At 35.2% G+C, this 17,612-nt stretch overlaps 1 long non-coding RNA gene across 1 annotated transcript; it reads left to right on the top strand.

Moving 5' to 3' along the window:
* Window positions 1–12,185: 12,185 nt before the first annotated feature.
* On the top strand, window positions 12,186–12,921 carry LOC143228035 (uncharacterized). The gene is made up of 2 exons (XR_013015152.1): window positions 12,186–12,341; window positions 12,623–12,921. It is a non-coding gene; the product is annotated as an uncharacterized LOC143228035 (long non-coding RNA).
* Window positions 12,922–17,612: the final 4,691 nt, after the last annotated feature.

Below are 17,612 nucleotides of genomic sequence, written 5' to 3'. Positions count from 1 at the left end.
ATACTGCTAAATTAGGGAGGGCTAGCTTTGCACGAAATTCAAAAACAAACAAACCATTCTTACTGTCACAACATGTTTAACGTATATCACTGGACAACAAATACCATGAGAGGATCTGGTATGTAGTGAGTGTTTTCATATTACGAATACGTCGAATTCATTCAAGTAGACAACAGTTATCAAGAAAACCTATGAAATACAGTGTTATTTTAAACACCGGTATGCGAAACACGTAAGTTGCTACGTTTCTTTTGTCGTTTCTATGAACTCGTCAATATGCATCGTTATGTAGCTGGTAAATGTGGTTTTCCTTTTCTTATCTTTACGTCAATATGCATCGTTATGTAGCTGGTAAATGTGGTTTTCCTTTTCTTATCTTTACGTCAATATGCATCGTTATGTAGCTGGTAAATGTGGTTTTCCTTTTCTTATCTTTACGTCAATATACATCGTTATGTAGCTGGTAAATGTGGTTTTCCTTTTCTTATCTTTACGTCAATATGCATCGTTATGTAGCTGGTAAATGTGGTTTTCCTTTTCTGATCTTTACGTCAATATACATCGTTATGTAGCTGGTAAATGTGGTTTTCCTTTTCTTATCTTTACGTCAATATACATCGTTATGTAGCTGGTAAATGTGATTTTCCTATTCTTATCTTTACGTCAATATACATCGTTATGTAGCTGGTAAATGTGGTTTTCCTTTTCTTATCTTTACGTCAATATACATCGTTATGTAGCTGGTAAATGTGGTTTTCCTTTTCTTATCTTTACGTCAATATACATCGTTATGTAGCTGGTAAATGTGGTTTTCCTTTTCTTATCTTTACGTCAATATCCATCGTTATGTAGCTGGTAAATGTGGTTTTCCTTTTCTTATCTTTACGTCAATATCCATCGTTATGTAGCTGGTAAATGTGGTTTTCCTATTCTTATCTTTACGTCAATATACATCGTTATGTAGCTGGTAAATGTGGTTTTCCTATTCTTATCTTTACGTCAATATCCATCGTTATGTAGCTGGTAAATGTGGTTTTCCTTTTCTTATCTTTACGTCAATATACATCGTTATGTAGCTGGTAAATGTGGTTTTCCTTTTCTTATCTTTACGTCAATATACATCGTTATGTAGCTGGTAAATGTGGTTTTCCTTTTCTTATCTTTACGTCAATATCCATCGTTATGTAGCTGGTAAATGTGGTTTTCCTTTTCTTATCTTTACGTCAATATACATCGTTATGTAGCTGGTAAATGTGGTTTTCCTTTTCTTATCTTTACGTCAATATACATCGTTATGTAGCTGGTAAATGTGGTTTTCCTTTTCTTATCTTTACGTCAATATGCATCGTTATGTAGCTGGTAAATGTATCTTTACGTCAATATGGTTATGTAGCTGGTAAATGTGGTTTTCCTTTTCTTATCTTTACGTCAATATGGTTTTCCTACATCGTTATGTAGCTGGTAAATGTGGTTTTCCTTTTCTTATCTTTACGTCAATATGCATCATCGTTATGTAGCTGGTAAATGTGGTTTTCCTTTTCTTATCTTTACGTCAATATGCATCGTTATGTAGCTGGTAAATGTGGTTTTCCTTTTCTTATCTTTACGTCAATATGCATCGTTATGTAGCTGGTAAATGTGGTTTTCCTTTTCTTATCTTTACGTCAATATACATCGTTATGTAGCTGGTAAATGTGGTTTTCCTTTTCTTATCTTTACGCTCGTTATCAGTACATTTGAAATTACTACGCTTTCTGTGTTAATGTTATCACTAGTTTTGCTGTGTATCATTTATTTAACAATACACTGAAACTACGACACTTTCTGTGTTCATTTTATTATTAGTTTTGCTGTATGTGAATTAATTTCCAATACATTAAAACCACTCTGAGTTCATGCTTTCAGTACAGCTACTTCAAGGGGTCTGTCGCATGATGAATATTTATTGTACTAGTGGCTCAACAGTTCTGTCTCAAGATTGTCTGCTCTATCAGAAGTCTGTTACATAAGGAATAATAAACACATCACTAAGTCAGAAGCAGAGTTTATTATATGTGAAACAACCAATATGTCAGTCTGCTACATGAGAAACAACCAATATGTCAGTCTGCTACATGAGAAACAATCTATATATCAGTCTGGTACATGAGAAACAACCTATATGTCAGTCTGCTACATGAGAAACAACCAATACGTCAGTCTGCTACATGAGAAACAACCTATGTGTCAGTCTGCTACATGAGAAACAACCAATATGTCAGTCTGCTACATGAGTAACAACCAATATGTCAGTCTGCTACATGAGAAGCAACCAATATGTCAGTCTGCTACATGAGAAGCAACCAATATGTCAGTCTGCTACATGAGTAACAACCAATATGTCAGTCTGCTACATGAGAAACAACCAATATATCCGTTTGTGTGCTGATATTTTTTTCCAGACTAGATTTGTTATCATTTTAAATCGCTGAGTTTTTCAAAATATCTTTTGTAACCTGTGTATCTACCAGGAGATTGTAAATCCGGTATAAACAGGAACGCTTCATATTTTTATTAATACCAATACAGAAACAATGCTAAGTACTTCAATACGGATAGATAGGAATGTACTCATGAATGCTTTGTCAGGTAATATACAATGATGATGAAACAGCAGGTGATAATATGTCCATACTTTTATTTCATGAAACAAACGTTTCAAAAAACTGAAACAAGCAAAATTTTAACAAACAATAACATTTCAATACTTTTATTTTTCAATATACAATGGACCCTTCAATAATCTATAAGGCTGCGTTCTTCTGGAATGCAAGGACAATCGAAGTAAATGTTGATCTCTGTGTCGTCTGAAGATGAGGTGGCTGGTTTCTTAGAGACAACAAAAAAACGAAAGAGTTTATATCTTTTGTGAGGGAAAGGGCTTATAATCCTCTTTTGGATCCATGTTTGTTGGATTATTTGTTGAAGAATCGTTTTTGATTTCATGTTGCATGATTGGATTTGTAGTCCACAGGTCTAGTGAAACACCAGATATCTTCAACACATAGTTGAAATTATACCTGGACTGCATGTTATTAGTCGCAGGCATCGATCTATAAACACATGACACTACATAACTGTAGATAACAGTGTTCTGAGCCTGAATGAAATATGTCGCCTCTTTAAAAGGTGTCAGTACTGTGACCAAAGTAGGTCTGTCATGAAAAGCAACTTTTGATGTACGAGTTTCTAAATTGTCCAACTTCTGAGTTCCTACGTGTTGGTATTACCGACTGAACTCTGACCTGTCCTTCTAGTAGATCAGTTGCTTGCCTTTCTTTTCAAATGTATAACACGATGATTGATGCTCTAAAAATTACTTTCAGGAGTGGTCCAAATAATTTTCATGCCATTCCAGACCACAGATTGTAGCGTGTTGGTAAACTAGGGGTCATCTTCGGATAAATTATCTTATGACTCAGATTCACCTAAAAGCTCATCTTGTGAGTCACTTTTTCTCGCACTAGATAGTGTTTACGGTTTAAATCCAGGCAAGCAGAAAAACATGATAAAGTTGGATGCGTTATCACATGTCACATATAACACCTTACTGTTAATGTTAGAGATGTATTATTTCATCATACTGAGCTCAAATGTTATAAAATGTGTGAAGCCTCTTGACATGCCAGCATGGCTAACTGCTTTCATTTCCCAGTCAAGTATAAAATGACCACTGACTCCAAGAAAGTTGTTCGTGTTTCTGCTACTCCAGATAACCATAATGACATTGATATTGGACAGAAGTTGCAGTATCGAAAAAACTTGTCGTTGTGGACAAATGGTTGCGAGTGGGAAAAGATTTCAATGTATCAGCAATAAAATTGGTGAGTTAGTTAGTGATGTGCTTCTGACGAGAGTTAGTAAGCGATGTGCTTCTGACGAGGGTTAGTTAGCGATGTGATTCTGACGAGAGTTAGTTAGCGATGTGCTTCTGACGAGAGTTAGTTAGCGATGTGCTTCTGACCAGGGTTAGATAGTGATGTGCTTCTGACGAGAGTTAGTTAGTGATGTGCTTCTGACGAGAGTTAGTTAGTGATGTGCTTCTGACGAGGGTTAGTTAGTGATGTGCTTCTGACGAGGGTTAGTTAGCGATGTGCTTCTGACGAGAGTTAGTTAGCGATGTGCTTCTGACGAGGGCTAGATAGTGATGTGCTTCTGACGAGGGTTAGTTAGTGATGTGCTTCTGACGAGGGTTAATTAGTGATGTGCTTTTGATGAGGATGTGTAGACATATTCTGTTAATTCTGTACAGTACGGTGCTACTGTAGACTGCTGCACCTAGGCAGATCCAGATGTAGACTTTTGTAGCTCTGTCTCATAATTACACTAGAAAAACAAAAACATAAACGTATTTCAGTTATATTTAACCATAAAATATACTTTTTAATATTAAAAAATCTGTGTGTGTTTTCTTATAGTAAACCAAATTGAGCTATCTACTGTGTCCGCCAAGGGAAATTGAACCCTTGATCTTGGTGTTGTAAATCCGAAGGTTTACCGCTATTCCAGGTGGAGATAAAAACACAACATAAATTATAATATATAAATATCTCAGTTACATAGTATAGAACATAGTTTACAATAAAAATAATAAACATATAATACTAAATAAGTGAACACAATAAAAAAGGCTTACCTTCAGATGTGTCAGCAGGTTAGAACTAGAAGTGTTTTCTCCCAAAGTAGAAATAGTCAGATCATAGCATTTATACTTTCCTTTGATATGATTAGGTCTAGCAGTAGGAATCATGAAGTGTTCATGTACCACCGAAGACACTTTAGTTACCATCTCAGATTCTCTCAAGTGATTTGTCTGGGTTAATAACCACGTAATACAATAGCTTTGGAGGTGGTTTGGTTTGTTTTGAAATTCGCACAAAGCTACACGAGAGCTATCTGCGCTTGTCCTCCCTAATTTAGCAGTGTAAGACTAGAGGGAAGGCAGCTAGTCATCACCACCCACCGCCAACTCTTAGGGCTACTCTTTTACCAGTGAATAATGGGATTGATCGTCACAGTATAACACGCAAACAGCTGAAAGGACGAGCATGTTTGGTGTGACGAGGATTCAAACTCGCGATCCTCGGAAGACGAATTCAATGCCTTATCCACCTGGCCACGCCGGGCCCTTTGGAAATGATTGGAGAGTACTGACCTGATTTCACCCTCTCGCCTCTTTTACTGTCCTGTCACGATGTTTTTAATATTTTACATTCACAATTTAATTAAACTAATTTTTGACGTTATACCAATCTTTATAGCAAAAATTTGTAGCTTATAATCCACTTTTTATAAGTATATAATATTTAAGTTCTTAATTTTATAAGGTATCATTTAAAAAATTCCGAATTTCCCTGAATGTAACTTTTTTCTCTACGCATCCATTTATTTACCACGCCGCCAAGAAGTACGAAATCCAACATAAATTACTCATTATAATATTATCATCACTCAGACAAAGCATAATTTCCATAGCTTTCAACTGTCTTTCGTTACACAGCTATGAAATAGAAAGTCACGTCCCGTTTACCACATTCAGTTTTCTCTTATGTTCAATTCTATATTATTTATATTCCAAATAGAAACCTAAGGTTTTCATCTATCAAATGACATATTATATTACGTTGTTTTCTATAGAGTAATGTGTTAATTTCCCATTCAGTACAAACTTGGTTCTCACGTGGGAACGAAGTTTATACTAAAAGAGAAATGAACGTGCAGCTGATGTAGTTATGAGTCTAGAAATTTATTGAATACAAAAGTTTACATTTACTGCTTTAACATTAAACATTCACTAAAGTATTCAGTGAATACGAATACTATGTTATTAATAATTTTGAATACAAGTACTTTAATTTTTCCTACATACGTATTTAAATACAAGTACGTATACTCTAACTGCCTTCTTTGTAACTTCGTTCAGTATCATTTATTCAGTGGTCATGTTGTTTCTCATATAGAGGAGTGATGTGTTGCTTGTTTTCATGTGCTGCTTGGTGACGACACAACAGTACATCTGCAGATCTACAACACCAGAAACCGTGACACAACAGTACATCTGCAGATCTACAACACCAGAAACCGTGACACAACAGTACATCTGCAGATCTACAACACCAGAAACCGTGACACAACAGTACATCTGCAGATCTACAACACCAGAAACCGTGACACAACAGTACATCTGCAGATCTACAACACCAGAAACCGAGTTTTTATACCCGTGGTAGGCAGAACACATATATCACTTTGTTTATCTTTGGGCTCAACTTCAAACAGAAAAACAAACATTTCTCACATAACAAACTGACATATTGGTTGTTTTTCATGTAACAGATTAACACTTTGGTTGTTTTCACGTAACAAACTGACACATTGGTTGTTTTTCATGTAACAGATTAACACTTTGGTTGTTTTTCACGTAACAAACTGACACATTGGTTGTTTTTCATGTAACAGATTAACACTTTGGTTGTTTTTCACGTAACAAACTGACACATTGGTTGTTTTTCATGTAACAGATTAACACTTTGGTTGTTTTCACGTAACAAACTGACACATTGGTTGTTTTTCATGTAACAGATTAACACTTTGGTTTTTTTCACGTAACAAACTGACACATTGGTTGTTTTTCATGTAACAGATTAACACTTTGGTTGTTTTTCACGTAACAAACTGACACATTGGTTGTTTTCATGTAACAGATTAACACTTTGGTTGTTTTTCACGTAACAAACTGACACATTGGTTGTTTTCATGTAACAGATTAACACTTTGGTTTTTTTTCACGTAACAAACTGACACATTGGTTGTTTTTCATGTAACAGATTAACACTTTGGTTGTTTTTCACGTAACAAACTGACACATTGGTTGTTTTTCATGTAACAGATTAACACTTTGGTTGTTTTTCACGTAACAAACTGACACTTTGGTTGTTTTTCACGTAACAAACTGACACATTGGTTGTTTCTCGGCTATTTGTGAGTTACATGTTTCTGAGTAAGAAGAAATATATTCTTGTTTATTCTTTCTAATCTATAATTCTAAAATGATCACAATAATTCCATAAATTTTGAAGTCAGTTGAGTCATGCAGAGAACAAAATATCATCAAGTGGGAACTCCAGGGTAACCCAGCATCACTAAGGGATCAACTGCCACTATTATAAAATTTCCACAATTTAAAGGGAATATTTCTTAGTATCGCGCAAATTTGAATAAGTTCACCAGCCCCCAAATCCAAAGCTTTACCCAAAGAAGATTGCAGATAAAAAATTTAGAAACCTTTAAATGAGTGTTTAGGATTTTGTTAAAACCGTGTAGTGTAGCGTGCTGGACAATTCTTCATAGTTATATGAATATGACACCTGTATTTGAGACAAATCTTTGAAGGCTATTTGACAACGTCCCTAATTTTGAACTACTATATAGTAGGAACGCATCAAGTCTTACCTCACTCTACCTAAGGGATTGTCTGTCATTTATAATATTTCTATAGTTTAAAGTGAGGGAAATATTTTTGTCCACTTATATGGAAGATCAAATTAATATACATAATCTACATAACATTACTCAGTTTTGTCTGTCCTGAAAATGCGCATGCACCTCACTATCCAAACGTATATGTCCCTGCATTTCATTCCAAAGTATATTAACAAGAGTCGTAGATAAATACACTTTAATAAACATTTTGTCCAACAATATATTAAAAGTTTATCGGTGTTTTTAAAAAGGTCTAATTCTAGGTCGTAGAATAACATTATAAGTGTATTTATTGGTAGTTTTAAATGGGATAAAATTTAGCTGTAATTAAACTAAATTGTTTGTTTGTTTGGGAATTTCGCACAAAGCTACTCGAGGGCTATCTGTGCTAGCCGTCCCTAATTTAGCAGTGTAAGACTAGAGGGAAGGCAGCTAGTCATCACCACCCACCGCCAACTCTTGGGCTACTCTTTACCAACGAATAGTGGGATTGACCGTCACATTATACACCCCCACGGCTGGGAGGGCGAGCATGTTCAGCGCGACGCGGGCACGAACCCGCGACCCTCGGATTACGAGTCGCACGCCTTACGCGCTAGGCCATGCCGGGCCAATTAAACTAAAGCAAAAATACACAAATTACAATGAATAAGGTTTGGTCCGGCATGGCCAGGTGGCGCTCGACTCGTAATCCGAGGGTCGCGAGTTCGGATCTCCGTCACACCAAACATGCTTGCCCTTTCAGCCGTGGGGGCGTTATAATGATACGTTCAATCCCACTATTCGTTGGTAAAAGAGTAGTCCAAGAGTTGGCGGTAGGTGGTGATAACTAGCTGCCTTCCCTCTAGTCTTACACTGCTAAATTAGGGATGGCTAGTGCAGATAGCCCTCGAGTAGCTTTACGCGAAATTCAAACAATTAAACTTACAAATTTCAACTCGTTTCAAGTAGTAGAAAAGTATTAACTCAGTTTGCCCTCTGATGTATAAAATCAATTCTTATTCCAAAGGAACGAGTCTTTTATATGCAAAAACGGCTCGTTTGGGCTGAGAAAACACTTTACATAGAAGAGCGAACAACGTTTCGACCTTCTTCGGTCATCGTCAGGTTCACAAAGGTTTTCTCAGCCCAAACGAGCCGTTTTTGCATATAAATTTCTCAACAAGTGGGTTTCTCGTCATCACTGAAGGAACGAGTCTGTTGTCATTGTTATAAAAGTCAAATTGGCTTTTGCTACGTTTGTTTGCTGTGTTTTTGTCTGATAGTAAACTACTGCAAGTTTTGTATCGGACAATTAGTTTTTATTATTGTGTGCGGGCGTTTTAAGATTATTTGTAACTAACATCTCTGTTGTTATAAATTTAGCTATTAATACTTTTCTCTCAGTGGTGCCCTCTAGTAGTAAAATGCTAAGTAACATTTAAACAGCTGTTAGTTTTTGTATTCTTCGGCCCTCTTCAGAGTACACTTTGAGTGGGATCGGATGTTATGTACTTTCGACAACTGGGTCTAACAGGTGTTTGAATGGAACGTAAGTAACTGAATAAAGTTTTTATTTTCCGTTTTATTGTTGCTATAATTCGAAGCCTTTCTTTCAGATCAAAAATTCAAAATGTAAAGGTTAGACTAATAGTTAAACCAGAAATTACAAATCACAATATTTATATATCAAAACTGTTGTCGTTAAGCACAAAACTACACAAATGGTTATCTGTGCTCTGCCCACCACGGGTATCGAAACCCGGTTTCTAGCAGTATAAGTTCGCAAACACCTCTGTACAACATAAAATAATAATAATAATAATACAATTACACACTCTTATAAAGCATATGATGAAAACTACTAAAATTGTTGAGTTTTTAACTCAGTTATGGAACGTGTCATTTGATAGTTTGGAATTAGATACTTTAGAACAAAGCGTTAGATTCTCTTTGTTCCGGGCCTAGCATGGCCTAGCGCGTAAGGCGTGCGACTCGTAATCCGAGGGTCGCGGGTTCGCGCCCGCGTCGCGCCAAACATGCTCGCCCTCCCAGCCGTGGGGGCGTTATAATGTTACGGTCAATCCCACTATTCGTTGGTAAAAGAGTAGCCCAAGAGTTGGCGGTGGGTGGTGATGACTAGCTGCCTTCCCTCTAGTCTTACACTGCTAAATTAGGGACGGCTAGCACAGATAGCCCTCGAGTAGCTTTGTGCGAAATTCCAAAAACAAAAACAAACAAACTCTTTGTTCCTACGTACAGTTCTGCTACAGAAATGGAGATTGTTAAACCAAAGCTGCACACTGGACTATATGCGCTAAGAAACGAAGAGAACATATTTACAGCTAGCATGGTTCGGTGAAGAGGTGGCTCAGATTGGACGTCACTGGTTGTGGAATCGAAATCCTTCATGGAATATAGTCTTCCTTTCAGACGTGGGAGCGTTGTAGCGTGACAGCTTCACAACATTGACTATCTCAGTTCCATACAGTCTATCATTTCAAGATTAGAGGCGATTAGCGCATGTACTAGACTTGGAGAAGCTATGCGATGAATTCAATAATCAACCAATCAACAACTTTTTATATAACAATAAACAATAACAGAATATATCGCCTTCGACGACACTGATTTTCATTCCTGTTAATAAGCCTCACTCCACCCTCACACAGAGGGAGAGTATTAAGTCTTATAACGCTAAAAACTGGGTTTCGATACCCGTCATTGGCACAACATTGATACTACCCCGGTTGTGCAGCTTTGTGCTGAACTACAAAGAAATTTATTAATAAGCAAAAAATATATACATTGTCAAACTGTAAACATACAAGTATTAAAAGGAAAAATTAAAGCATCCCGCAGCAACAAGACTGGCTTACAGTCTTTTACAGAAACATGACTAACTCTCTTATTTATTTCTCTCACTTTGTGATTTATTCTTACGTATGCAAGTAATATATATATATTACCTGCAGTTACTCGGTAGATATTACAGCTGGTAGACACCGCTTGTTACCCCTCCCATGATTGTTGAAGAGATGTTTTTTTTTAAAACGTTGAACACTATTTAACTTGTCGATCGATGTAGACATGAAAAAATGGATTGTCTGCAAGACTGGGTTACAAGTAGTTAACGCCCTAAAGAAGGGGTTAATACGTAGAGACTTTGAAACATAAAATAAAATTGCCAAATTTTTTGCCAGTTAAATGCGTGTGTGTGTGTGTGTTTGGGGGTGTATTTTTGTTCGTGTAACTTCTCATCTATTTGTACTAATACCCCCCCCCACAGTTTCTCAAACAGTCGAAGTGCATCAGTTCGCAAAATAACAACTAATTCACGAGATCGCAAGATAATAGAACATACATTATGTTATGGTAGACTTGTCTAATTAACGTGTCTCCCTCCAGTAGCTTAAAGGGAGAACTAAAGGATCGTAATGCAAAAACACCACCATTCAGTTACATGGTGGGCACAACAAAGATATTTCATTGTTTAGCTTTCTGACCTAATGAATATACTTAAACTATGATTATATAAAAATTCATAATGTCAGAAAAACACGTAAGTTCAAGAAGTCGTAATACATGTTAAAACCCGTGAGCTCGAGAGCTTTCAAAAGATTGACCCTATCTTTTTTTAGAAGCAAACTTCCCAGTTTGTCCGTGAAGAAAAAAAAAAACAACTGTCGTTACCACTTTAAATATAGTGTTAGTAAATCATCTGAATTTAATGGGTTTTTTCCAAATAATTTAAAACCGACACAAAACAGCTAACAGTGAGATTTTTCAAAAAGCCATGACTCGTTTTATCATCACTTCTTTTCTTGAGAGAGGAGGAAGGATTTCAACAGTACTATCAAGCTTCTGCTCTTCCCTTTATAAGGAAGCTTTTGTTTTTTCACAGTCTACACTTCAGTGTGTTGTAAAAAAAATCTGGAACCGCCTTACATATCATGACGCACTCTAATCTACAAATGCGTATTAAAATGTTGTATATATTGAAGTAATTACTTATTATTTCACTTAATGAAATTCGTATTAAAATACTTAATTTTAGATTAATGATCTATTGATTTCACCCTAATCACTCGCACTCCCCTAGAAATCATTTATTTGGCGCGTCCCACACTTTGAGAAGCGCTGTAGTATTCCTTTAACCAAGTCTCTGAAGTACTGTGCTCGGATATAGAATTTCAATAACCCTGATAAAATTCTACCAAAAAATCAAATAGTGTAACTTTAAAAGTTTCTGCAAATTTATATTTTAAAAAATCTTAAATACGCTGACTTTGTGTTAAACTGTGAAGTTTACTTTACAAATTAAAATTAAAGTTTCGATATTCAATGGTATATATATAACCTATTTGAGTGATTTGTTTCAACAGCATGCATATGTTTCGTATCTTGCTTATTCAATTCCAGAGAAACAAAAAAACTACTTTAGCCACTTGTTTTGGTTTGTTTGGAATTTCGTGCAAAGGTACTCGAGGGTTATCTGCGCTAGCCTTCCATAATTTAGCAGTGTAAGACTAGAGGGAATGCAGCTAGTCATCACCACCTACCGCCAACTCTTGAGCTACTCTTTTACCAACGAATAATGGGATGGACCGTCATATTATAACGCCCCACGGATGAAAGGGCGAGCATGTTTGGTGTGACGAAGATTCGAACTCGCGACCCTCAAATTACAAGTCAAGTACCCTCACCACTTGGCCATGCAGGGCCCCTTCATATTGGACTCATCCTTTAGCTGGTATTTATAAATCACAAACAGGCATAACATTCATTATCTTCTGATTGACGATGATTTGATACGGTAACCGATTGATCACATGATATGCGTAAGTTGATGCTCTTGGACACAGAAAATGATTGTTTTTGAAACTTTTATTATTAGTATTACGGTCACATAACTAAGATAACAACTTTATAAGCATTACTAAGCCTTGTGCATTTTTCGAACCGTTTGGCGGCGGTGAGAATGATCAATCCGTACGTCTGCCTATGTAATAAAGTAGGCGATAAAGGGTAACATATCTGTTGGTTTTTTGTCAGTTAGTTTATTGTATGTTTGTTGCATTTAGTTTATTTTTTGTTGTTTGTATGTTTGCAACAATTCAAGAAGAGTGCAGTTGTAATACGCAAACGAGATAAAGATGGCTGCTTTTTCTTTTACAATTTGATCGAAACTGTAAAACGAACCAAAATCTTTATCAGCTCAAAACAAACGAAAATAGATTTGAATACAGCTACGATGAATCGGAGTGGCTTATGGTGAAAAACTTGTTGTCCAGTTCGTTTCGAATTGAAAATATGTATGATTTTTGTGCATTTTAACTTATTACAATATGTACGTATATGTTATATATGCTTATGAAAACTTATAAGAATAAAATGAGGTGTAAGAGAGTTCAAGAACTATATTGTTGTTGAAAGATATTTGGTTGTGATACCTTTATAATGATATACTTCACTTAACTTACAGACCAACCGAGTTACTTAATTTAAAGATACAAACAATATTTACTGCCATCACTAGTTATCGTGATAATCACAAACTAATAAACAAAGTTTCTAATTATGCGAACTTCAAACTGATAGACACGAAGTTTCTAATAATAGAAACCTCAAACTGATAGACACGAAGTTTCTAATAATAGAAACCTCAAACTGATAGACACGAAGTTTCTAATAATAGGAATCTCAAACTGATAGACACAAAGTTTCTAATCATAGGAATCTCAAACTGATAGACACAAAGTTTTTAATTATGCGAACCTCAAACTGATAGACACAAAGTTTCTAATAATAGGAACCTCAAATTGATAGACACGAAGTTTCTAATAATAGGAACCTCAAACTAATAGACACGAAGTTTCTAATAACAGTAATCTCAAACTAATAGACACGAAATTTCTAATAACAGTAATCTCAAACTAACAGAGATGAAGTCTCTAATCATCCTAATCTCAAACTAACAGAGTTGAAGTTCCTGATAACGCTGTAATTATAGCTCAAACTAAAACTATGAAACTCGTTCAACATTTCCACAATCAGCCATGTGTAGGTTTTAATACCAGACGTTCGTTTTATTAAATCAATTTCATATCGTACCTGAAACATTCCAACAGCTAAGAGAGACAGATGTGAGATACAATTTTTTTTCTTAAGAAATTTTAGAAAGGTACAATTGTCTACAAAGGAAAATATATATAGAACGTGAAGCTCGTGCTTTAATAACAACACCAATCACAGTCTGTCATTCAGAAAAGTTTATTATTGCTCCCTTTGTTGTTTTTTTATTAATTTTCGGTTCTATGTGACTGACAGGAATATCGTAACAATTGATTTGACCTCGTGGTTAGAAGGGTAAACAGTGATGAAACTATGTGATACCCTTCAAACTCGTGTATTTGTTTTAATATTTTTAAATTTGGTTGTGTGTAATTATAAACACAAAGATACACAAACGGTCATCTGTGGTCTGCCCGCCACGGAAACCAAAACCTGGTTTTTAGCATTGTAAGTCCGCAGACATATCGCTATGCTACTGGAGTGGGGCAACATTGTTTTAAGAAGCACTGATAATTTATTCATTAGAATGTGCATTGTTGCTAAACACGATAATAATTTGATTGACTAGTGGTACCTGAAAACAATATAAACTTGTATGTTAATTGAGATACAGAGATTTTCCCTATTTTTGCTTCTTTCTGTGGCTCAGAGGTAAGTCTGCAAGCTTATAACGCTAAAAGCTGGGTCTCAATACCCATTGTGGGCACAATACAGATAATCCATTGTCTAGCTTTGTACTTAACAACAAACGAACAAACCTTCTGTAGATTAAATATTTATATTTCGAGGACTAACTTTCCACTGCTGGACAGCGGTAAATCTTTGGCTTTCCGATGCTAAAATCCGGGGTTTGATTTCCATCGGCGGACACACACTATTCCAGATCTAATTAATTAGTACGTCCTTAACATAAGAAGTTCCACCATCGTAATAATGAACAGAAAAAAAACGTTATTCTTTCATTTTCTCCTCTTCACAGGTGTGTAATCCTCGACTCGTGTTATGTTGTTGTTAGAGCGTGATTATCGTGTGATATTAATTTTATAAAGGAATTACGTTATATAAACTTAAGAACGTTTTGTCTGCTAGAGTACACGCCAGTCTTCAAATGTTAAAAAACGAATTTCAAAAGAAGTTAATCCCCTAAATGTCAAGGTAACAGCATCCCATTAATTGTTAATGCTTAGTCAGAAGACATTATCTGCTCAGTAATCACGGCTAGACATCAGGACTGCTAAAGGAGCTATTTACCACGTGTTAAGTTGTGAAGTCTTAGTGATGTGACTTATTATTTTCCTTCTGTATTCTCCCAGTCACTGTTCATTAAATGTTCACAGGATTATTTTAAATTTCGCTAGAAAAGCTAGTTAATGACGCACTTCTCTTTGAGTGGAGTGAGTTAGATCTGGTAGGTATAAATATATATATATATTCGTATAATCTTCCATGATATCACTTCATGCTTTTAAAGAGCCTTAACTGAAGAAAATCCTAAACAACAGAGGAAGGAGCTCAGAAGGCTTCTGCTGACCCTATTCTGCACGAGTTAAAATGATTAGGTAGTTTCTATAGTTGAGAAAAACATATTGAACAGGCTTTTATCAAACACTATCGTGCGTAGTAATGGAAAGTGAACATCCTTTCTTTGATCAAGTTGAGACGTTCGAAGCCTAACTGTTAAATGACTGATTTTGTAAAGCATAATCAGTTTATGTAGTAATACTCACTGACCGTTTCATAATTTCGGTATGCGAAAAATACCACTCATTTTAGCCGTATGTATATTAAACTATTTATCTCGCATACACAAGCGTTCCCCCTTTCAATTTAGCTTATCCAATGAACTTGGACTTTGTAACTTGCTTGAGTCACACTTTCCAGGTTTGTAATTAAGCACAAAACTACACAAAGGTCGCTCTGTGACATGCCTACCACGGGTGTCGAAACCCAGTTTCTAGTGTTGTAAGTCCCGCGAACATGCCGCTGTACCACTGAGGCCCACTTTCCAAGGGTTACAATGAAAGTGAGCTAACATACACACATTAATGAGTTTTCAACTTTAAATTTTGCCTTGTTCAATTGTGAAATCGTGGATAGCCATGATGAACATTTAGATATTCCAAATCAACGAAGTACTTAAAGAAAAGAAACTGATATTTAGTCTCCCCGAAATATGTTTCCGTACTTAAAATGCTGGGAACTGAGTTTTGATACCCGTGGTGGGAAGATCACAGATAGCTCATTGTATAGGTTTCCGATTAACATTAAACAAACCAAAAACGTTTGTAAATTCAACAGTGGGTGGGTTAAATCACAGAATATCAAATATGCTGCTACAACAATTCTCACTGGCATACAAATACTCATGGATTTATTTTACTCCTTACAAATACTCATGGATTTATTTTACTCCATACAAATACTCATGGATCTATTTTACTCCATACAAATACTCATGGATCTATTTTACTCCATACAAGTACTCATGGATCTATTTTACTCCTTACAAATACTCATGGATCTATTTTACTCCTTACAAATACTCATGGATCTATTTTACTCCTTACAAATACTCATGGATCTATTTTACTCCATACAAATACTTATGGATCTATTTTACTCCATACAAATACTCATGGATCTATTTTACTCCATACAAATACTCATGGATCTATTTTACTCCATACAAATACTCATGGATCTATTTTACTCCATACAAATACTCATGGATCTATTTTACTCCATACAAATACAAATGGATCTATTTTACTCCTTACAAATACTCATGGATCTATTTTACTCCATACAAATACAAATGGATCTATTTTACTCCATACAAATACTTATGGATCTATTTTACTCCATACAAATACTCATGGATCTATTTTACTCCATACAAATACCCATGGATCTATTTTACTCCTTACAAATACTCATGGATCTATTTTACTCCATACAAATACTCATGGATCTATTTTACTCCATACAAATACTCATGGATCTATTTTACTCCATACAAATACTCATGGATCTATTTTACTCCATACAAATACAAATGGATCTATTTTACTCCTTACAAATATTCATGGATCTATTTTACTCCGTACAAATACAAATGGATCTATTTTACTCCTTACAAATACTCATGGATCTATTTTACTCCTTACAAATACTCATGGATCTATTTTACTCCATACAAATACTCATGGATCTATTTTACTCCATACAAATACAAATGGATCTATTTTACTCCATACAAATACTCATGGATCTATTTTACTCCATACAAATACAAATGGATCTATTTTACTCCTTACAAATACTCATGGATCTATTTTACTCCATACAAATACTCATGGATCTATTTTACTCCATACAAATACAAATGGATCTATTTTACTCCATACAAATACTCATGGATCTATTTTACTCCATACAAATACAAATGGATCTATTTTACTCCTTACAAATACTCATGGATCTATTTTACTCCATACAAATACTTATGGATCTATTTTACTCCATACAAATACTCATGGATCTATTTTACTCCATACAAATACTCATGGATCTATTTTACTCCATACAAATACTCATGGATCTATTTTACTCCATACAAATACTCATGGATCTATTTTACTCCATACAAATACTCATGGATCTATTTTACTCCATACAAATACAAATGGATCTATTTTACTCCTTACAAATACTCATGGATCTATTTTACTCCATACAAATACAAATGGATCTATTTTACTCCATACAAATACTCATGGATCTATTTTACTCCATACAAATACAAATGGATCTATTTTACTCCTTACAAATACTCATGGATCTATTTTACTCCATACAAATACAAATGGATCTATTTTACTCCTTACAAATACTCATGGATCTATTTTACTCCTTACAAATACTCATGGATCTATTTTACTCCATACAAATACTCATGGATCTATTTTACTCCATACAAATACAAATGGATCTATTTTACTCCATACAAATACTCATGGATCTATTTTACTCCATAC

The sequence above is a fragment of the Tachypleus tridentatus genome, chromosome 10 (genome assembly GCF_004210375.1).
Source record: "Tachypleus tridentatus isolate NWPU-2018 chromosome 10, ASM421037v1, whole genome shotgun sequence".
NCBI classification, from domain to species: Eukaryota; Metazoa; Arthropoda; class Merostomata; order Xiphosura; family Limulidae; genus Tachypleus; species Tachypleus tridentatus.
The sequence above is the reverse complement of the archived record's forward strand: the minus strand, read 5'-3'. Positions and strand labels throughout refer to the sequence as shown.